The following is a 24,299-nucleotide window of genomic DNA, read 5'->3' as shown; positions in this document are numbered from 1 at the left end:
ACACCAACATAGTTGTCAAGGCCTGAGTTATCCGCTTTGCAACAGGATGACTGCTGTGATATTTCATCTTCCTCGCAAAGGACTGTTGGACAGTCAATTGCTTACTGGAAGTAGTACAAGTGGTCTTCCGACTTCCCCTCTGGGATGACGATCGACTCCCAGCAGCAACAACAGCAGCGCCAGCAGCAGTAGGCGTTACACTCAAGGATGCATCGGAGGAATCCCAGGCAGGAGAGGACTCGTCAGACTTGCCAGTGACATGGCCTGCAGGACTATTGGCTTTCCTGGGTAAGGAGGAAATTGACACTGAGGGAGTTGGTGGTGTGGTTTGCGCGAGCTTGGTAACAAGAGGAAGGGATTTACTGGTCAGTGGATTGCTTCCGCTGTCGCCCAAAGTTTTTGAACTTGTCACTGACTTATTATGAATGCGCTGCAGGTGACGTATAAGGGAGGATGTTCCGAGGTGGTTAACGTCCTTACTCCTACTTATTACAGCTTGACAAAGGCAACACACAACTTGACACCTGTTGTCCGCATTTCTGTTGAAATACTTCCACACTGAAGAGCTGATTTTTTTTGGTATTTTCACCAGGCATGTCAATGGCCATATTCCTCCCACGGACAACAGGTGTCTCCCCGGGTGCCTGACTTAAACAAACCACCTCACCATCAGAATCCTCCTTGTCAATTTCCTTCCCTGGCGCAAGCAACACCCATATCCTCATCCTGGTGTACTTCAACACTGACATCTTCAATTTCACTATCAGGAACTGGACTGCGGGTGCTCCTTTCAACACTTGCAGGGGGCGTGCAAATGGTGGAAGGCGCAAGCTCTTCCCGTCCAGTGTTGGGAAGGTCAGGCATCGCAACCGACACAATTGGACTCTCCTTTGGAATTTGTGATTTCGAAGAACGTACAGTTCTTTGCTGTGCTTTTGCCGCAAGTCTTTTCTTTTTTCTAGCGAGAGGATGAGTGCTTCCATCCTCATGTGAAGCTGAACCACTAGCCATGAACATAGGCCAGGGCCTCAGCCGTTCCTTGCCACTCCGTGTCGTAAATGGCATATTGGCAAGTTTACGCTTCTCCTCAGACACTTTTAATTTTGATTTTTGGGTAATTTTTTTACTGATCTTTTGTGTTTTGGATTTTACATGCTCTGTACTATGACATTGGGCATCGGCCTTGGCAGACGACGTTGATGGCATTTCATCGTCTCGGCCATGACTAGTGGCAGCAGGTTCAGCACGAGGTGGAAGTGGATCTTGATCTTTCCCTATTTTTTTAACCTCCACATTTTTGTTCTCCATATTTTGCGCACAACTAAAAGCCACCACAGGTATACAATGTAGATGGGTGGATAGTATACTATTATTACTTATACTTATGGACGACGAGTGACGACACAGAGGTAGGTACAGCCGTGGCCTACCGTACTGCTGCTTATATATATATATAAATATACTGTATAACGGACCTGGTGGACACTGTCAGCAGACTGCTAAACTAGTATGAAGAAAGAAAAAAAAAAACACAGGTATACAATGTAGATGGATGGATAGTATAGTATTATATTACTTATGGACGACGAGTGCACTGACGACACAGAGGTAGGTACAGCCGTGGCCTACCGTACTGCTGCATATATATATATATATATATATATATATATATATATATTATACTGTATATAACGGACCTGGTGGACACTGTCAGCAGACTGCTAAACTAGTTTGAAGAAAGAAAAAAAAAACACCACAGGTATACAATGTAGATGGATGGATAGTATAGTATTATATTACTTATGGACGACGAGTGCACTGACGACACAGAGGTAGGTACAGCCGTGGCCTACCGTACTGCTGCTTATATATATATAATATACTGTATAACGGACCTGGTGGACACTGTCAGCAGACTGCTAAACTAGTATAAAGAAAAAAAAACCCACCACAGGTATACAATGTAGATGGATGGATATACTATAGTAAGTATAGTATGATATTACTTATGGACGACGAGTGAACTGACAACACAGAGGTAGGTACAGCCGTGGCCTACCGTACTGCTTATATATATATATATATAAAATATACTGTATATAACGGACCTGGTGGACACTGTCAGCAGACTGCTAAACTAGTATGAAGAAAGAAAAAAAAAACACCACAGGTATACAATGTAGATGGATGGATAGTATAGTATTATATTACTTATGGATGACGAGTGCACTGATGACACAGAGGTAAATACAGCCGTGGCCTACCGTACTGCTGCTTATATATATATATATATATATATATATATATATATATATATATATATATATATATATAATATACTGTATAACGGACCTGGTGGATACTGTCATCAGACTGCTAAACTAGTATGGAGAAAAAAAAAAACACCACAGGTATACAATGTAGATGGATGGATAGTATAGTATTATATTACTTATGGACGACGAGTGCACTGACGACACAGAGGTAGGTACAGCCGTGGCCTACCGTACTGCTGCTTATATATATATATATATATATATAGTAACACTGTAGGGGTGCAAGGCGCCTTTTCCTGGGAAATATGGTAGCACTCAGCAGCTGAGGAACAACACAAGTCCAGTTTCTGGTACAACTGACCCCGGCCAGTTTTATTGAAACAGAAAATAAAACAAACCCCAAAATAAAAATACCTTGCCTGTCCGGCACTAACTAAACATAAGATATTCCTAACTGTCACTAAACAAAACACAGAGTTCTTAAGTACATACTGTATAGCTCACTTGCATCAGAAAGCGTGTCTCTCACACACAGATCCCTCAGCCTTCCCAGGCAGTCTGCCCATACTAATCAGGTTAGCAGCACTATAACACACTTACACAGCTGAAACCCTGATTAGCCCTCTGTGAGGCCAAAGACCCGAACTGGGCCCAATGTCTAGAACTCGCCTTATCTCTCTCTCAGAGCCTTTACCCAGCTTTTACAGCAAACTGAAAAGGTTCAGACAAAACAAAAAGCATTTTTCCTAGAAGTTAACATTTTCTAAAACATGTAAGACAAGAACCTGGGACAAATATACCTGCCCTCAAACACTATCCCAGTGTTCTTGTCACATATCCCCCTCCCCTGTTTCGACCTAGGGGCCGGAACACTTGTAGCCCCCAAACAGAAGATGCGAGACAATGCATCTGCGTTGGCCAATTGTGTTCCCGGTCTATGTTCGACAGTAAACTTAAAGTCCTGCAACGCTAGAAACCATCTAGTTACACGAGCATTCTTGCCTCTATTTACATACATCCATTTTAAAGGGGCATGGTCTGTCACTAGTCTGAATTGTCTACCCAAGAGGTAATATCTCAAGGTATCTAGTGCCCACTTAATGGCCAAAGCCTCCTTTTCCACAATGGCATACCTTTTTTCATGCTCATTGAGTTTCCTACTCAAATAAATGATAGGGTGTTCGTCCCCATCTCTGGTTTGGGACAGCACAGCACCTATCCCTACCTCTGAGGCATCTGTCTGTACCACAAATTCTTTTGAAAAATCTGGTGTTATCAACACCGGTTGTGAACACAAAGCCACTTTTAACGCTTGGAACGCCTTTTCTGCATCAGGGTTCCATTTCACCACATTTGACTGCTTCCCTTTGGTAAGGTCTGACAACGGCACCGCTGTGGTCGCAAAATTAGGAATAAACCGTCTATAGTACCCAGTAATTCCCAAAAAAGCCCTTACCTGTTTTTTATTCACTGGACGAGGCCAGTTTTGAATAGCATCAACTTTATTCAATTGGGGCCTAATCAGACCTCTGCCTATGGTGAAGCCCAAGTATTTGACCTCCTCCATTGCGAGGCAGCACTTCTTTGGGTTAGCAGTTAACCCTGCCTCTCTGATTGAGTCCAGTACTGCTTGTACTTTAACCAAATGGGACCCCCAGTCTGTACTGTGAATTACCACATCATCCAAATAGGCAGCTGCATATTTTCTATGGGGCCTCAAAATTTTATCCATCGCCCGTTGAAAGGTTGCTGGAGCCCCATGCAACCCAAAGGGTAACATCTTATACTGGTACAGACCCTCCGGAACCGAAAAGGCTGTTTTTTTCTTTGGCGCTATCAGATAAAGGTATTTGCCAGTAACCTTTGGTCAGGTCCAATGTGGTGAGAAACCTGGCTGTTCCCAGCCTTTCTACAAGCTCATCCACACGGGGCATGGGGTATGCGTCAAACTTGAACACCTCATTTAACTTACGAAAGTCATTACAGAAGCGTATGCTACCGTTGGGCTTCGGGATGAGCACTATGGGACTGGACCACTCACTGTTAGACTCCTCTATGACTCCAAGTTCTAACATGGTTTTAACTTCCTTAGAAATAGCTTCTCGCTGAGCTTCAGGAATCCTATATGGCTTTAAATGAACCCTGACCCCTGGTTCTGTGACAATGTCATGTTTTATTATGGTCGTTCGGCCAGGCAGCTCTGAAAATACCTCCCTATTTTGGATGAGAAATTCTTTAACCTGATTGTTCTGATCAGCTGATAATGTCTCTGACACCTTCACTGCGGGAAGCAACCGGGGTGAAGACACCGAAGGGCAAAGCTCCGCTGACAGAGACAACCTATCTTTCCAGGGTTTGATTAAGTTAACATGGTAAATCTGTTCGGGTTTTCTCTTTCCCGGCTGGTATACTTTGTAATTAAACTCATTCACTTTTTCCCTAATCTCAAATGGACCCTGCCATTTAGCTAGGAATTTGCTTTCCACAGTGGGTACCAAAACAAGAACTCTATCTCCAGGAGCAAATTCCCGTATCTTGGCACTCCGGTTATAGACCCTCTGTTGAGCACTTTGGGCCTGTTCCATGTGCTCTCTGACAACAGGTACCACGGCTGCAATCCTATCCTGCATTTGTGTTACATGCTCAATAACGCTTCTATAAGGAGTGGGCTGTCCTTCCCACGTCTCTTTGGCAATATCCAACAGCCCTCTGGGGTGTCTACCATACAAAAAATCAAATGGAGAAAACCCCGTAGAGGACTGAGGAACTTCTCTGATGGCCATTAACAAGTAGGGCAACAAACAATCCCAGTTTTTCCCATCTCTCTCAACAACCTTTTTTAACATACTTTTTAATGTTTTATTAAACCTTTCCACCAACCCGTCAGTTTGGGGATGGTAGATGGACGTCCTGAGGTGAGTGACCTTAAATAACTTGCACAATTCTTTCATGATCCTTGACATAAATGGAGTACCTTGGTCAGTCAAAATTTCTTTTGGTATTCCCACTCTACTAAATACCTGCACCAGCTCCTTAGCTATCGCCTTGGTTGTGATAGTGCGTAAAGGGACAGCCTCAGGATATCGAGTGGCATAGTCCATAATTACCAGGATATACTGATGGCCCCGAGCAGACTTTAACAAGGGCCCCACGAGATCCATGGCTATTCTGTCAAACGGGACCTCTATAATAGGCATGGGAACTAGTGGGCTCCTGAAATGGGGTCTAGGGGCATGATACTGGCATTCAGGACAGGAAGAACAATATTCAGACACTTCTTTATAAACCCCTGGCCAAAAGAACTTTTGTAAAACTCTTTCAGTGGTTTTTTCTGCCCCTAAATGTCCTGCGGTAACGTGACTATGAGCTAAATCTAGTACCGTTCTCCGATAAGGCTGGGGAACTACCAGCTGTTCTACCACATCCTCACCCCTTTTGACAAAGTGGTACAAGAGCTCATTACAGATGGCCATGTGGGGATACGTAACCCTGTCACCTGGTACCACAGGTTCCCCATTAACAATCTTAACATTCTCTCTAGCCTTTATTAAGGTAGGATCCTTTAACTGTTCAGACGCAAACAGATCCTTCTTTACCTCCAGGTCAGGCACGCTGTCAGTTCTAACTACTATGTCTCTGTTCCCGGCAAGAGGGTCCTCACTGGACTCCCCATCTGTCACTTCCCCAGCCAAACTAGCAAAAGGCAAAGGGCCAGAAAGTTCCGAAGACCCACGTACATCCATAAAATCACCGGTATTATCAACTGGCTTTTTACTTCTCACATCTGTTGATAACCGTGATTCCCACAGTTTCCAAAAATGAGGAAAATCCCTCCCTATTATGGCCTCATGCACCAAGGTAGGGACCAGTCCCACTTTAACCATTGCTGACCCACAACAAGTTTCTATATTCACCTCAGCAGTGGCATAATGTTGGGTATCCCCATGTATGCAAGTTACCCCAATAGGTATTTGCTGGACCTTTAAGGGGTTCACTAACCCAGCTTTCACGAGGGTAACTAAACTTCCTGAATCTAGCAAGGCCTCTACCCGGTTACCTTCTAAGAACACATCACACATTTGTTTTTCCAGCTCAGGTGAAGGTACCACAGTACAGGCTAACCTAGCAAAGAAAGACATTCTGCGACATTCAAAGGCAGCATCACATTGCATGGGTTCTTGCATGACTGGGCAATTGGCAACAACATGACCTGGCATACCACATCTAAAACATTTAACCACACGATTATCAACCCGTTTGGGCAACATAGACCGTTCTAGCCCCATTGGCCTGTCTCCAGGGCCAGTGTTTACAGTCTCTCCAGCCTTGCGTTCTCTTAACCGCCCAGCAACGTTTTCCCACGGAACAGTCTTACCAGTCTTTACTGAAGGGCGCTGTCGAGGATCTATGGGTTGCTGGGTGGTCATCAGTAGTTCCTCTGCTGCCAAATACCGCTCTACCATGTCTACTAATTGGTCAGCAGTACCCGGGTTTCCATGGCTCACCCACTTGCGCAGGACCATGGGCAAAGATCTCAAGTAGCGGTCCATGACGACTCTTTCCACCATCTGGGGACCAGTTAATGTCTCTGGCTGTAGCCATTTTTTTGTTAGCTGAATAAGGTCGTGCATCTGAGAGCGCGGAGGCTTCTCCATGGCGTACACCCAACGGTGCACCCGTTGTGCTCGTACTGACAGCGTGACTCCCAGGCGGGTCAGGATCTCAGTCTTTAGTTTATCATAGTCCCGAGCCTCAGCAGGGCTTAAATCAAAGTACGCTTTTTGGGGCTCACCTGACAGAAAAGGTGCCAGCAGACTGGCCCACTGTGCTTTTGGCCAGTTCTCACGCTCTGCAGTCCTTTCAAACGTGGTCAAGTAGGCCTCCACATCGTCGGCCTCTGTCATTTTCTGCAAGAAGTGACTGGCCCGTATAGAACTAGAGCTGGTCGGAGCACTGACGGCCACATCTCCAATCCGGGCTGCAAGGCTCTGCACCACTTCTGTTAAGGCCTCTCTATCCTGACGCTGTTGCCGGTAAAGTTCGTCAATAGCCACCTGCTGCTGTCTCCTATTTTCCTCCATTGCCACCTGCTGCTGTCGGTTGGCCTCCTGCTGAGCCGCTGTAGCTTGCAGCAAAGCTTTAAGCAGATCCTCCATGTCGACAGATTTTTCAGGCGGCTTTGTAGCTGCTTTCACCCAAGACATATATCAAACCCTCAGGGGTGAGTCTCAGTAACTTCACACTGGGCTGTATCTGCATAAACCACCGTTTTCTGCAGGCCTCACAAAGCTGCTGCTTTCACTTATGCGCAGAACGGGGTTGCTCGCATTCTCCACCAAGTTGTAACACTGTAGGGGTGCAAGGCGCCTTTTCCTGGGGAATATGGTAGCACTCAGCAGCTGAGGAACAACACAAGTCCAGTTTCTGGTACAACTGACCCCGGCCAGTTTTATTGAAACAGAAAATAAAACAAACCCCAAAATAAAAATACCTTGCCTGTCCGGCACTAACTAAACATAAGATATTCCTAACTGTCACTAAACAAAACACAGAGTTCTTCAGTACATACTGTATAGCTCACTTGCATCAGAAAGCGTGTCTCTCACACACAGATCCCTCAGCCTTCCCAGGCAGTCTGCCCATACTAATCAGGTTAGCAGCACTATAACACACTTACACAGCTGAAACCCTGATTAGCCCTCTGTGAGGCCAAAGACCCGAACTGGGCCCAATGTGTCTAGAACTCGCCTTATCTCTCTCTCAGAGCCTTTACCCAGCTTTTACAGCAAACTGAAAAGGTTCAGACAAAACAAAAAGCATTTTTCCTAGAAGTTAACATTTTCTAAAACATGTAAGACAAGAACCTGGGACAAATATACCTGCCCTCAAACACTATCCCAGTGTTCTTGTCACAATATATATATAATATACTGTATAACGGACCTGGTGGACACTGTCAGCAGACTGCTAAACAAACTAGTATGAAGAAAAAAAATACACAGGAGTGTTTTTCAGGCAGACAAACGTATACTGGACTGGTGGTCACTGTCAGCAAAACTGTGCACTGTACTCCTGCTATAACTGCTCCCCAGTCCCCACAATTAGGCAGTGTGAGCAGAGCAGTGCACTCAGCACAGATATATCATGCAGCAGTGCAGCACACTGAGTGAGCACAGATATGGTGGAGCGTTTTTTTCAGGCAGAGAAACAAAGGAGTAAACTCACTGGTGGTATAATCAAAACCCTGCACTGTACTCCCTAACAGCTGCTCCCCGTCCCCAATCCTCCCCACAATTATCACAATGTCACTCTTAGTCTTTTCTATTACGGAGAGGACGCCAGCCACGTCCTCTCCCTATCAATCTCAATGCACGTGTGAAAATGGCGGCGACGCGCGGCTCCTTATATAGAATCTGAGTCTCGCGAGAATCCGACAGTGGGATGATGACGTTCGGGCGCACTCGGGTTAACCGAGCAAGGCGGGAGGATCCGAGCCGCTCGGACCCGTGTAAAAAAAAAGGTGAAGTTCGGTCGGGTTCGGATTCCGAGGAACCGAACCCTCTCATCACTACCATTTACACACACAGTACACACACATACAGTACACACACACCACCACATATACACATAGTACACACTACATACACATACAATACACACTACACACACCACTGCTGCATACACACACACACACACACACACACACAGTACACACACACACAGCACCAGGCTTCATGCTGCAGCTCCTCGTGTAATGTGGGGGGTAGGGGGGCTTGTGACTGTCAGTGACCGGCTCAGGACCCCGCAGAAGGAGAGACTGGAGGGGAGGCGCGGCCACCACACTGCCTGCACGGATCTCTGTGACTGATCTCAGAGAGTACGGGAGCTGAAGGAGGCGGGGCATGGGAGAGAGGGCAGCCGCTTCCGCTGCCAGTGTGTGACAGGGACAAGTTTTTTTTTCCTGTCAATGCTGTCAGCCTCCTGTGGACCTGTTTTCAGTGGGGGGCCTGGAACTGCAGCTCCATCCTCCCCATTATTAATCCGGCCTTGGACGTATACAGGGAGGGGTGACATTTACGTGACCTGGAACATGGAGCCCCGTATACAGGGAGGGGCGACATCTATGTGACCTGGAACATGGAGCCCCGTATACAGGGAGGGGTGACATCTATGTGACCCGGAACATGGAGCCCTGTATACAGGGAGGGGTGACATCTATGTGACCCGGAACATGGAGCCCTGTATACAGGGAGGGGTGACATCTATGTGACCCGGAACATGGAGCAGGGGTGACATCTATGTGACCTGGAACATGGAGCCCTGTATACAGGGAGGGGAGACATCTATGTGACCCGGAACATGGAGCCCCGTATACAGGGAGGGACAGCCCAACATAAACATCCACAGTAAGAAATAAATCCAGCAATATCCGGGCATAGCTAAGCACTGTATTCGCTATATACCATAGGATACAGGGCTTCTGATTGCTATAAATAACATATGACTAATGCGGGCCGTTCACGCTGTAGAGATCTTGTGACTCAGGAGAAAGCACCTGTCCCTGTGGCCTCTGATGTAAAGACACATTGACAGGAATGGGTGAGGTGAGAATGATAAAAAGGTCAAAAAGTGGAGCAAACGTTTCTTTATAAATTCCTGTATACAGCATCGGAAATTCTGCTTTGTGTTGGAGACAGCTGTACTTAGGATACCTGTGATATTGGAGATTGCTGGGACATGTTGTGGAGCTGATGCGTCTAGATGTCATGCTGTACAGGTCTGTTATAAAGCAGGTCGTAATGCAGGCGTTGTCAAAATTTGCACATTTTCCTTGTGGAATTTGTCCATCATTTTCTTTCCCTTGCAGAATTCCCCTCATCGCTTCTGTTCCCTCGGTGGTTCCTTATTATGCGCTAAGTCGGAAAATGTGGAAAGCGCCGTAGTCTTCTATGGTCCAATAAATGCTGCTGTGATAAGGCGGCAGATTTAGGGCCTAATTCAGGCTTGATTGCAAAAGCAAAATATTTCATTAATGGACAAAACCATGCTGCATTGCAGGTTCGGCGGATGTAACATGTGCAGAGAGAGTTAGATTTGGCAGCACAGCCATTTTTTTAGATTTATGGCTACATGCTGTGGCGGATTTATGGCTACATGCTGTGGTGGATTTATGGCTACATGCTGCGTTAGATTTATGGCTACATGCTGTGGCGGATTTATGGCTACATGCTGTGGTGGATTTATGGCTACATGCTGTGGTGGATTTATGGCTACATGCTGTGGTGGATTTATGGCTACATGCTGCGTTAGATTTCTGGCTACATGCTGCGTTAGATTTATGGCTACATGCTGCGTTAGATTTATGGCTACATGCTGCGTTAGATTTATGGCTACATGCTGTGGCGGATTTATGGCTACATGCTGTGGTGGATTTATGGCTACATGCTGCGTTAGATTTATGGCTACATGCTGCGTTAGATTTATGGCTACATGCTGCATTAGATTTATGGCTACATGCTGCGGTGGATTTATGGCTACATGCTGTGGTGGATTTATGGCTACATGCTGTGGTGGATTTATGGCTACATGCTGCGTTAGATTTATGGCTACATGCTGCGTTAGATTTATGGCTACATGCTGCGTTAGATTTATGGCTACATGCTGCGTTAGATTTATGGCTACATGCTGTGGCGGATTTATGGCTACATGCTGTGGTGGATTTATGGCTACATGCTGCGTTAGATTTATGGCTACATGCTGCGTTAGATTTATGGCTACATGCTGCGTTAGATTTATGGCTACATGCTGCGGTGGATTTATGGCTACATGCTGTGGTGGATTTATGGCTACATGCTGCGTTAGATTTATGGCTACATGCTGCGTTAGATTTATGGCTACATGCTGCGTTAGATTTATGGCTACATGCTGCGTTAGATTTATGGCTACATGCTGCGTTAGATTTATGGCTACATGCTGCGTTAGATTTATGGCTACATGCTGCGTTAGATTTATGGCTACATGCTGTGGTGGATTTATGGCTACATGCTGCGTTAGATTTATGGCTACATGCTGTGGCGGATTTATGGCTACATGCTGTGGCGGATTTATGGCTACATGCTGTGGTGGATTTATGGCTACATGCTGCGTTAGATTTATGGCTACATGCTGTGGTGGATTTCTGGCTACATGCTGTGGTGGATTTCTGGCTACATGCTGTGTTAGATTTATGGCTACATGCTGCGTTAGATTTATGGCTACATGCTGTGGCGGATTTATGGCTACATGCTGCGTTAGATTTATGGCTACATGCTGTGGCGGATTTATGGCTACATGCTGTGGCGGATTTATGGCTACATGCTGCGTTCACCTCTTCCCAATTGTGTCCTGAAATGGCAGATGGCTGAGGCTTCTTAGAAAACTACAGTGGTGGAGAAATGCGTCAGTATAAGGGGTGACTTTTCAAGCTGATGCTTCTTGGTCGGTTTGACCTTGAAATTTAAACTGTCACCAATATGAAGTTAAAATCCTGGAGTGTTTTGATAATAATAATAATAATAATAATAATAATAATCCGCTTTAAATTTGAGATAAAAACTGCGGAGAAAATTAGTGTCTCGAGCCATAAGGCCGGATTCAAATGTTATTTATATATATAATAAATAAATAATCCTGTTTATATTACTTTTGCTGACTAAATAATGGTCTGTTTCACAGGTGTACTGCTTTTGGTGGGATAATCCCCTTTTTCTGGGACTATCCCGCCGTTCCACCTCGGTGTCCTACATGGTGGGGAAAGGTTGTGTGGGGAGCGCAGCCTGCATTTCTCTGCATAGCAGAGCAGGGTGTGAATAGAATAGAAGCCGTGTGATGCACATCGCATCTGTTCACAGTACAGGAAGAGCCCTGGGGGCAGCCCAGCGTCTTGGAGAATGCAGGACACACCCTTACTGTGAAGCAAACAGGGGTTTGTCACTAGGCCCTGCCCCTTCCCATGTGGCTCCATCCATTCCTTGCATGACTCCTCCTCCGGCGCTCAGAAGATCACATATTCCACTTCGGCAATGTTGGGAGGTATGTCGTTCTGTGCTGAATCGATATTTACGCAGTTTGCCATTTGTTTTTCTGATCTGCACCTGTGCAGCTCACGTCTAGCGAGGTCGGGCACCGGGCCTGACTCTGATTTGGGAATAAAGTAAGAAATGCAATTATAGTAACTGTGTTCCTGGACAAGCCATGTGGCACTGCAAGGGGTGCAAATACATAGATGTTTTTTTGTATGTGGGATAAATACTGGCTGCTTTTGCTTGTAATAATGGTTCACCCAGCGCCTTATTACAAGAGGCGAATGAAGTGCACAACTGCAGCCGCATGAAAGGATATAATTGCAGCACTCTGTGGCAAATTAAATATATAATTAATAGGAACTATAAGATACTACACCACGATCCAATCTCAGATCACTGGATCCAAACCCCAGATTGTGTTTAAGAAAAAAAGAATTTAAAGAGCTTCCTAGCCCCAAACTGCATAGGAAGATCATTGTGAAACTGGCGATTGCAATAAAGACCAAATGCCTGACTTGTAATCACATTGCAAATAGAATAAAATCCGTGTCATCCATTACTTTAGGTACTTTGATATTAAGCAGTTTATTAATAGTTAATATAGTCTTGTCGTATATGTAGTAAGGTGCAATTGCCCTACACAATGGCTCTCATTCCGAGTTGTTCGCTCTGTAATTTTCTTCGCATCGCAGCGATTTTCCGCTAATTGCGCATGCGCAATGTTCGCACTGCGACTGCGCCAAGTAAATTTGCTATGAAGATTGGTATTTTACTCATGGCATTACAAGGTTTTTTCTGCATTCTGGTGATCGGAGTGTGATTGACAGGAAGTGGGTGTTTCTGGGCGGAAACAGGCCGTTTTATGGGTGTGTGTGAAAAAACGCTACCGTTTCTGGGAAAAACGCGGGAGTGGCTGGAGAAACGGGGGAGTGTCTGGGCGAACGCTGGGTGTGTTTGTGACGTCAAACCAGGAACGACAAGCACTGAACTGATCGCAGTGGCAGAGTATGTCTCGAGCTACTCAGAAACTGCACAGAAAAATCTTTTCGCAATATTGCGAATACTTTGCACGCAATTCTGCTATGCTAAGATACACTCCCAGGGGGCGGCTTAGCGTGTGTAATGCTGCGTAAAGCGGCTAGCGAGCGAACAACTCGGAATGAGGGCTAATATGTGGGCCATACAATAAGAACTGTAAAAGGAGAAAAATGCACAAATACACAGAAGGGTTTCTTGACACTATGGGGGTCATTCCGAGTTGTTCGCTCGGAAAATTTCTTCGCATCGCAGCGATTTCCCACTTAGTGCGCATGCGCAATGTCCGCACTGCGACTACTGCGCCAAGTAAATTTGCTAAGAAGTTTGGATTTTTACTCACGGCTTTTTCATCGCTCAGGCGATCGGAGTGAGATTGACAGGAAGTGGGTGTTTCTGGGCGGAAACAGGGTGTTTTATGGGCATGCGGGAAAAAATGCTACCGTTTCTGGGAAAAACGCGGGAGTGGCTGGAGAAACGGAGGAGTGTCTGGGCGAACGCTGGGTGTGTTTGTGACGTCAAACCAGGAACGACAAGCACTGAACTTGTCGCACTGGCAGAGTAAGTCTCGAGCTACTCAGAAACTGCACAGAGATGTCTTATCGCAATATTGCGAATCTTTCGTTCGCAATTTTAATAAGCTAAGATTCACTCCCAGTAGGCGGCGACTTAGCGTGTGCAATGCTGCTAAAACCGTCTTGCGAGCGAACAACTCGGAATGACCCCCTATGGGCGGTATTCAGTTCTTTTCACCCCCTTCCACTTCCGTTCTGTTTCTGCAGATGGGCGTGGTGTAATCATTTCAGCGCGTTACCCCTACGGTAGCGAGTGCACTCAACCCGTTCCACAGCTAAACCTGATTACTATGTGCGCGATATGCTCAATAACTGGGATCACTTTAGAAAGGAGATTGGGCGTGAGATATCATTTGAATACTGCAATTAGACAGTGGTATATTGAATGAGGTGTAGAAAGAATTCATGATAACATTTTTATTTTTTTTAATTTTATTTATATGTAACAAGGTTTGCATAGTAAGTGTGTGCTGACACAGGTGTGGACATGTGCTGACACACATTTGTACACAGGAGGTCATTCAGACCCGATCGCACACTGCCTTTTTTCGCAGTCGTGAGATCGAGTCTGAACAGCGCATGCATGTGGGCCGCAATGCGCAGGTGCGTCTGGCGACGGCCGCCGCCATGGAGCGACGGAACCATCAAAGAAAGTGTTTGCAGCGGCGAGCGCAAGAAGATTGACAGGAAGAGGCCATCTGGGGGTATCAACTCACCGTTTTCTGGGAGTGTCCATGAAAACGTAGGCGTACCCAGCCGGTCAGCTTCTTCCAGGATCATCGCAGCAGCTGAGTAAGTCCTGGGCATTTGTTTGTGAAGCTCACTGCACAGCCGATCGCACCCCTGTGCAGCGTTTACCCGCTCTCCCTGTAGGCAGCGATTACCTGGTCACAGCAGTGCAAAAAATAGCCTGCGTGCGACCAGGTCTGAATTAGGCACACAGTAATATTGGGCTATATGTGCCTTGGTCTATAACGCCTTCCTTATTCCTTCTCTGAATTGATCTCCGCGATACTGACCATATTATACCGACTGGGACCTGAATAGATCCAAGCGCCCATTAGAGCCACAAATCTGCTATTATTTCGTAGAACATAAAGAAAGGGAATTTAAAAGGCTATTTGAAGAAATGTATCAATTGACCAATGAGTGTTGGACTATAATAGGATCAATAGCGAAAGGGAGCAATCCAGCCCTGAAATAACCAGTCTCTCTATCGGGCTGAATGAGGCTTCTCTAACCAACGTTAGAGGTAATTAGAACTACAACGGTTTGCGGTATATAATAGCCTCTTATAATTTACCCCTTAGTTCAGCATAAATGTGTCAGGCAATAGCTGGAATCCTAAACTGAATTTACACCGCAAGTTGCATTTAAAGTTCAGAGCTCATCATAAAATGCAACCAATATGGTGCCGGACCCTATTTACACAGCGTTATTCGGTCTGGAGAAGACTGTGCATGTGGGGGGTCACTTTCTACCAGGACATGATTGAACATTTTTATTTTTAACAAAGTATCTATGTATGGACGCAGTGGAAAGGAAGAAATAGATTTTTGTTACAATAATGCTACAGTAAGATTGTGACACATGATTGATAGACACATCTATTGTATGTGTTCAAACTGGTTTATGTGTCAGATCTATAAAAAAAATTTGGCCCCGTTTTCTGGGCATGCCCAAGCCAGTGGCTGTGTCCTTGGATAGCGTCACTGGCCCCCGGCAGCGTGATTTGACCGGATATCCTGAGTAACCCGAGGCTATTGCATATTTCAGCACAGTCACTGCGTATGAAGACATAGGGGGTGATTCAGATCTGATCGCTGGGCTGCGTTTTTTGCTGTCCTGCGATCAGATAGTCGCCGCCTCCAGGGGGAGTGTAAATTCGTCGTGCAAGTGTGCGATGGCATGTGTACGCCGAGCTGCAAATATTCACTGTGTGCCGACTCTGCGCAGCCCACGATTTACTCCTCTGAGTACAGGCTGATGGGGGCCGGAACTAACGTCACACACCCGCCCTGAAAACGCTTGGGAACGCCTGCGTTTTTCCGGACACTCCCCGTAAACGGTCAGTTGCCACCCACAAACGTCCTCTTCCTGTCAACCAGCTTGTGAATCACCTGTGCGATCGGATTTTTCGCACCATTTCTTTGCTAGCCGGCGATGCCTGTAGTTGCCCGACGTATGTGCGCATTGCGGAGCGTACGCAGTTAGGACCTGATTGCCCGCTGTGGGAAAACGCACAGCAGCGATCAGGTCTGATTTACCCCCATTGGCTGCACTATTAGTGTAAAACTATGGATCGGCTCCAGTTTTGCTATAGAGCAATTGTGTTAACTTTGATTCCTCTCTATGATATGATATTATATATTTATTCATATAAATTTATAATAGAAAGTCTAAGTGACAGCTAGCACTAATATTCTTCTTACATTCTGACCAATGTCTGAGGCGTGACATGTCATTGGAATTGACCATAGCCAGGGCCGGTGCTAGGGTGTTTGGCGCCCTCCTGCAAACTATAAATTACGCCCACCCACATTTTACTAAGGTTAAGCTCGCGGCTAAGGTACGTGCCGACAAAAATGGGTGTGGTCTCACAAGGAAGGGGCGTGGCCACACAATAGTACCCACATTTCAAAGTATGCTACACAGTAGCACAATCTTATTCACATTACACCGCACATCGTACCCTTGATTCATATTACACCACATAGTAGTGCTCCTTATTCACATTGCTCTACACAGTATTACCCCTTATACAAATTACACCTCACACTATTGCCCCTTACACATAATGCCCACAGTAGTAGAGCCACTTATACACATAATGCCCACAGTAGCAGTTGCTGCTTATACACAATGCCCATAGTAGTAGCATCCCTTATACGTAATGCCCACAGTAGTGCCTCTTACGCAAATAATGCCCACAGTAGTAGCACTCCTTATACACAATGTCCACAGTAGCACCTCTTACACACATAATGCCCACAGCAGTAGCGCCACTTATACACATAATGCCCACATCAGTAGCGCCACTTATACACATAATGCCCACAGCAGTAGCGACACTTATACACATAATGCCCACAGCAGTAGCGACACATACACATAATGCCCACAGCAGTAGCGACACTTATACACATAATGCCCACAGCAGTAGTGCCACTTAAACACAACATGTACACAGTACTGGTGCCACACATACATACATCAGCGCAAGCCAACAAACACACATGCTGTTACATGCACACAGTAGTAGCACTCCTTATACACAATGGCCCTCATTCCGAGTTGATCGCTCGCAAGGCGAATTTAGCAGAGTTGCTCACGCTAAGCCTACGCCTACTGGGAGTGTATCTTAGCTTCTTAAAATTGCGACCGATGTATTCGCAATATTGCGATTTCAAACTACTTAGCAGTTTCAGAGTAGCTTCAGACTTACTCGGCATCTGCGATCAGTTCAGTGCTTGTCGTTCCTGGTTTGACGTCACAAACACACCCAGCGTTCGCCCAGACACTCCCCCGTTTCTCCGGCCACTCCTGCGTTTTTTCCGGAAACGGTAGCGTTTTTATCCACACGCCCCTAAAACGCCGTGTTTCCGCCCAGTAACACCCATTTCCTGTCAATCACACTACGTTCGCCGGAGCGAAGAAAAAGCTGTGAGTAAAAATACTATCTTCATTGTAAAATTACTTGGCGCAGTCGCAGTGCGAATATTGCGCATGCGTACTAAGCGGAATTTCACTGCGATGCGATGAAAATTACCGAGCGAACGACTCGGAATGAGGGCCAATGTCCACAGCAGCACTTCTTACACACATAATGCCCACAGCAGTAGCGCCACTTATACACATAATGCCCACAGCAGTAGCGACACTTATACACATAATGCCCACAGCAGTAGCGACACTTATACACATAATGCCCACAGCAGTAGCGACACTTATACACATAATGCCCACAGCAGTAGCGACACATACACATAATGCCCACAGCAGTAGCGACACTTATACACATAATGCCCACAGCAGTAGTGCCACTTAAACACAACATGTACACAGTACTGGTGCCACACATACATACATCAGCGCAAGCCAACAAACACACATGCTGTTACATGCACACAGTAGTAGCACTCCTTATACACAATGGCCCTCATTCCGAGTTGATCGCTCGCAAGGCGAATTTAGCAGAGTTGCTCACGCTAAGCCTACGCCTACTGGGAGTGTATCTTAGCTTCTTAAAATTGCGACCGATGTATTCGCAATATTGCGATTTCAAACTACTTAGCAGTTTCAGAGTAGCTTCAGACTTACTCGGCATCTGCGATCAGTTCAGTGCTTGTCGTTCCTGGTTTGACGTCACAAACACACCCAGCGTTCGCCCAGACACTCCCCCGTTTCTCCGGCCACTCCTGCGTTTTTTCCGGAAACGGTAGCGTTTTTATCCACACGCCCCTAAAACGCCGTGTTTCCGCCCAGTAACACCCATTTCCTGTCAATCACACTACGTTCGCCGGAGCGAAGAAAAAGCCGTGAGTAAAAATACTATCTTCATTGTAAAATTACTTGGCGCAGTCGCAGTGCGAATATTGCGCATGCGTACTAAGCGGAATTTCACTGCGATGCGATGAAAATTACCGAGCGAACGACTCGGAATGAGGGCCAATGTCCACAGCAGCACTTCTTACACACATAATGCCCACAGCAGTAGCGCCACTTATACACATAATGCCCACAGCAGTAGCGACACTTATACACATAATGCCCACAGCAGTAGCGACACATACACATAATGCCCACAGCAGTAGCGCCACTTATACACATAATGCCCACAGCAGTAGCGACACTTATACACATAGTGCCCACAGCAGTAGCGACACTTATACACATAATGCCCACAGCAGTAGCGACACATACACATAATGCCCACAGCAGTAGCGCCACTTATACACATAATGCCCACAGCAGTAGCGACACTTATACACATAATGCCCACAGCAGTAGCGACACTTATACACATAATGCCCACAGCAGTAGCGACACTTATACACATAATGCCCGCAGCAGTAGCGCCACTTATACACAACATGTACACAGTACTGGTGCAACACATGCATACATCAGCGTAAGCTTACACACATACATCCTGTTACATGCAGCCCTTGCCTGCTCCCATCCGTGTAGCCCCCAGAGATCAGTGTAGCTCTGCCCCCTGATATAGCGTGGCTCCACCATCTTTTCAGGCTGTGAATTGTCTTCATTGTGAGGGCGCAGCAGCAGCCAGCGGCAACAACAGACAGCAGGGAAGCCTGGCACCTCCCTGTTCTGCATCCCTTTGCTGAGCGGGTTGCTCTGGCACTGACTATAGCTTTCCATTTATGAAAATTAGGGATCATTAATAGTAATAAGCCTACAGCTTTGGTTAAAGGGTTGCATTTTGCAGCGTCTGTCTGTAAATACAGCCCATTCAGATGGATAGAAAATAATTTAACAAAAATGAGCCAGAATGCCTGCAGAAATGTACATTTAGTTGCATGGTGTTCCCAATACACGTACTGTAATACCAAATTACTGACCGTACATGGCCAGAAGAGGGCAGTATTGTTCTAATAAACATTTCTAGTGCATGCCACCCGTTATTTTCACCAGACAACAATCCAACCAGTACAACCACTGCCTACATAGTGTATGTATAATGCAGCACTTTACTGATGGGATCAGTATGAAATACCTACAATCAAATCCCTATGGTCAAAATGTCGATACGGTCAAAATACTGTCATTGAAAATGTCGATAGGTCAAAAAGTTGACACAAGTTTTCTCTAACGTCCTAGTGGATGCTGGGGACTCCGTCAGGACCATGGGGAATAGCGGCTCCGCAGGAGACAGGGCACAAAAGTAAAAACTTTAGGATCAGGTGGTGTGCACTGGCTCCTCCCCCTATGACCCTCCTCCAAGCCTCAGTTAGATTTTTGTGCCCGGCCGAGAAGGGTGCAATCTAGGTGGCTCTCCTAAAGAGCTGCTTAGAGTAAAAGTTTGTTAGGTTTTTTATTTTCAGTGAGTCCTGCTGGCAACAGGCTCACTGCTACGAGGGACTTAGGGGAGAGAAGTGAACTCACCTGCGTGCAGGATGGATTGGCTTCTTAGGCTACTGGACACCATTAGCTCCAGAGGGAGTCGGAACACAGGTCTCACCCTGGGGTTCGTCCCGGAGCCGCGCCGCCGACCCCCCTTGCAGATGCCGAAAAGTGAAGGTCCAGAAACGGCGGCAGAAGACTCTTCAGTCTTCATAAGGTAGCGCACAGCACTGCAGCTGTGCGCCATTGTTGTCAGCACACTTCATAGCAGCGGTCACTGAGGGTGCAGGGCGCTGGGGGGGGGGGCGCCCTGGGCAGCAATGATAGTACCTTATTCTGGCTAAAAATACATCACATATAGCCCCTGGGGGCTATATGGATGTATTTAACCCCTGCCAGGTCTCAGAAAAACGGGAGAAGAAGCCCGCCGAAAAGGGGGCGGGGCCTATTCTCCTCAGCACACAGCGCCATTTTCCCTCACAGAAATGCTGGTGGGAAGGCTCCCAGGCTCTCCCCTGCACTGCACTACAGAAACAGGGTTAAAACAGAGAGGGGGGACACTTATTTGGCGATATGTATATATATATTAAAATGCTATAAGGGAAAAACACTTATATAAAGGTTGTCCCTGTATAATTATAGCGTTTTTGGTGTGTGCTGGCAAACTCTCCCTCTGTCTCCCCAAAGGGCTAGTGGGGTCCTGTCCTCTATCAGAGCATTCCCTGTGTGTGTGCTGTGTGTCGGTACGTGTGTGTCGACATGTATGAGGACGATGTTGGGAGGCGGAGCAAATTGCCTGTAATGGTGATGTCACTCTCTAGGGAGTCGACACCGGAATAGATGGCTTATTTAAGGAATTACGTGATAATGTCAACACGCTGCAAGTCGGTTGACGACATGAGACGGCCGGCAAACATATTAGTATCTGTCCAGGCGTCTAAAACACCGTCAGGGACGTTATAATGCCCATTTTACCTCAGTCGGTCGACACAGACACAGACACGGACACTGACTCCAGTGTCGACGGTGAAGAAACAAACGTATTTTCCTTTAGGGCCACACGTTACTTGTTAAGGGCAATGAAGGAGGTGTTACATATTTCTGATACTACAAGTACCACAAAAAAGGGTATTATGTGGGGTGTGGAAAAACTACCTATAGTTTTTCCTGAATCAGATAAATTAAATGAAGTGTGTGATGAGGCGCGGGGTTCCCCCGATAGAAAATTATTGGCGGTATACCCTTTCCCCCCAGAAGTTAGGGCGCGTTGGGAAACACCCCTTAGGGTGGATAAGGCGCTCACACGCTTATCAAAACAAGTGGCGGTACCGTCTCCAGATACGGCCGCCCTCAAGGAGCCAGCTGATAGGAGGCTGGAAAATATCCTAAAAAGTATATACACACATACTGGTGTTATACTGCGACCAGCGATCGCCTCAGCCTGGATGTGCAGCGCGGGGGTGGCTTGGTCGGATTCCCTGACTGAAAATATTGATACCCTTGACAGGGACAGTATTTTATTTACTATAGAGCATTTAAAGGATGCATTTCTATATATGCGAGATGCACAGAGGGATATTTGCACTCTGGCATCAAGAGTAAGTGCGATGTCCATATCTGCCAAAAGATGTTTATGGACACGACAGTGGTCAGGTAATGCAGATTCCAAACGGCACAAAGATGTATTGCCGTATAAAGGGGAGGAGTTATTTGGGGCCGGTCCATCGGACCTGGTGGCCACGGCAACTGCTGGGAAATCCACCGTTTTTACCCTAAGTCACATCTATGCAGAAAAAGACACCGTCTTTTCAGCCTCAGTCCTTTCGTCCCCATAAGCATATCTGCCCAGGGATAGAGGAAAGGGAAGAAGACTGCAGCAGGCAGCCCATTCCCAGGAACAGAAGCCTTCCACCGCTTCTGCCAAGTTCTCAGCATGACGCTGGAGCCGTACAGGACCCCTGGATCCTACAAGTAGTATCCAAGGGGTAAAAAAAAATAAAAAAAAAATTGGAAAGTCGAGACGTTTCCCCTCGCAGGTTCCTGAAGTCTGCTTTACCAACGTCTCCCTCCGACAGGGAGGCAGTATTGGAAACAATTCACAAGCTGTATTCCCAGCAGGTGATAATCAAAGTACCCCTCCTACAACAAGGAAAGGGGTCTTATTCCACACTATATTGTGGTACTGAAACCAGAAGGCTCGGTGAGACCTATTCTAAATCTGAAATATTTGAACACTTACAAAGGTTCAAATCAAGATGGAGTCACTCAGAGCAGTGATAGCGAACCAGGAAGAAGGGGACTATATGGTGTCCCGGGACATCAGGGATGCTTACCTCCATGTCCCAATTTGCCCTTCTCACCAAGGGTATCTCAGGTTCGTGGTACAGAACTGTCACTATCAGTTTCAGACGCTGCCGTTTGGATTGTCCACGGCACTCCGGGTCTTTACCAAGGTAATGCCCGAAATGATGATTCTTCTTCGAAGAAAATGGACGACCTCCTGATAAGAGCAAGGTCCAGAGAACAGTTGGAGGTCGGAGTAGCACTATCTCAAGTAGTTCTACGACAGCACGGGTGGATTCTAAATATTCCAAAACCGCAGTTGTTTCCGACGACACGTCAGCTGTTCCTAGGGATGATTCTGGACACAGTCCAGAAAAAGGTGTTTCTCCCGGAGTAGAAAGCCAGGGAGTTATCCGAGCTAGTCAGGAACCTCCTAAAACCAGGAAAAATGTCAGTGCATCATTGCACAAGGGTCCTGGGAAAAATGGTGGCTTCTTACGAAGCGATTCCATTCGGCAGATTCCACGCAAGAACTTTTCAGTGGGATCTGCTGGACAAATGGTCCGGATCGCATCTTCAGATGCATCAGCGGATAACCCTATCTCCAAGGACAAGGGTGTCTCTCCTGTGGTGGTTACAGAGTGCTCATCTTCTAGAGGGCCGCAGATTCGGCATTCAGGATTGGATGCTGGTGACCACGGAGGCCAGCCTGAGAGGCTGGGGAGCAGTCACACAGGGAAAAAATTTCCAGGGAGTGTGATCAAGTCTGGAGACTTTTCTCCACATAAATATACTGGAGCTAAGGGAAATTTATAATGCTCTAAGCTTAGCAAGACCTCTGCTTCAAGGTCAGCCGGTATTGATCCAGTGGGACAACATCACGGCAGTCGCCCACGTAAACAGACAGGGCGGCACAAGAAGCAGGAGGGCAATGGCAAAAACTGCAAGAATTTTTCGCTGGACGGAAAATCATGTGATAGCACTGTCAGCAGTGTTCATTCCGGGAGTGGACAACTGGGAAGCAGACTTCCTCAGCAGGCACGACCTCCACCCGGGAGAGTGGGGACTTCATCGGGAAGTTTTCCACATGATTGTGAACCGTTGGGAAAGACCAAAGGTGTACATGATGGCGTCCCGCCTGAACAAAAAACTGGACAGGTATTGCGCCAGGTCAAGAGACTTTCAGGCAATAGCTGTGGACGTTCTGGTAACACCGTGGGCGTACCAGTCGGTGTATGTGTTTCCTCCTCTGCTTCTCATACCCAAGATATTGAGAATTATAAGACGTAGAGGAGTAAGAACTATACTCGTGGCTCCGGATTGGCCAAGAAGGACTTGGTACCCGGAACTTCAAAAGATACTCACAGAGGACTCATGACCTCTGCCGCTAAGAAGGGACTTGCTTCAGCACGTACCATGTCTGTTCCAAGACTTACCGCGGCTGCGTTTGACGGCATGGCGGTTGAACGCCGGATCCTAAGGGAAAAAGGCATTCCGGAAGAGGTCATTCCTACCCTGGTCAAAGCCAGGAAGGACGTGACCGCACAACATTATCACCACATGTGGCGAAAATATGTTGCGTGGTGTGAGGCCAGGAAGGCTCCACGAAGAAATTTCAACTCGGTCGATTCCTGCATTTCCTGCAAACAGGAGTGTCTATGGGCCTCAGATTGGGGTCCATTAAGGTTCAAATTTCGGCCCTGTCTATTTTCTTCCAGAAAGAACTTCAGTTCCTGAAGTCCAGAAGTTTGTCAAGGGAGTACTGCATATACAACCCCCTTTTGTGCCTCCAGTGGCACTGTGGGATCTCAACGTAGTGCTGGGATTCCTCAAATCACATTGGTTTAAACCGCTCAAATCTGTGGATTTGAAATATCTCACATGGAAAGTGACCATGATGTTGGCCCTGGCCTCGGCCAGGCGAGTGTCAGAATTGGCGGCTTTGTCTCACAAAAGCCCATATCTGATTGTCCATTCGGACA

At 46.6% G+C, this 24,299-nt stretch overlaps 1 protein-coding gene across 3 annotated transcripts in view; it reads left to right on the top strand.

Annotated features, from left to right (window-relative positions):
- The window catches only part of LOC134945710 (serine protease 33-like), a 167,269-nt gene that overhangs the window by 127,241 nt on the left and 15,729 nt on the right, over nucleotides 1-24,299 (top strand). Inside the window, exon 1 of one of the 3 annotated variants that reach the window (XM_063935162.1) lies at nucleotides 9,797-9,880. The exons of the other annotated variants lie outside the window; for them this stretch is intronic. The gene's annotated coding sequence lies outside the window, so the exon portion shown is untranslated. Of the gene's footprint in view, nucleotides 1-9,796; nucleotides 9,881-24,299 lie in introns of those variants that run through there. 3 annotated transcript variants of the gene reach the window in all.

The sequence above is a fragment of the Pseudophryne corroboree genome, chromosome 7 (genome assembly GCF_028390025.1).
Source record: "Pseudophryne corroboree isolate aPseCor3 chromosome 7, aPseCor3.hap2, whole genome shotgun sequence".
In the NCBI taxonomy this organism is placed as follows: Eukaryota; Metazoa; Chordata; class Amphibia; order Anura; family Myobatrachidae; genus Pseudophryne; species Pseudophryne corroboree.
Note: the sequence above shows the minus strand (reverse complement) of the source record. Positions and strands in the feature narration are given on the sequence as shown.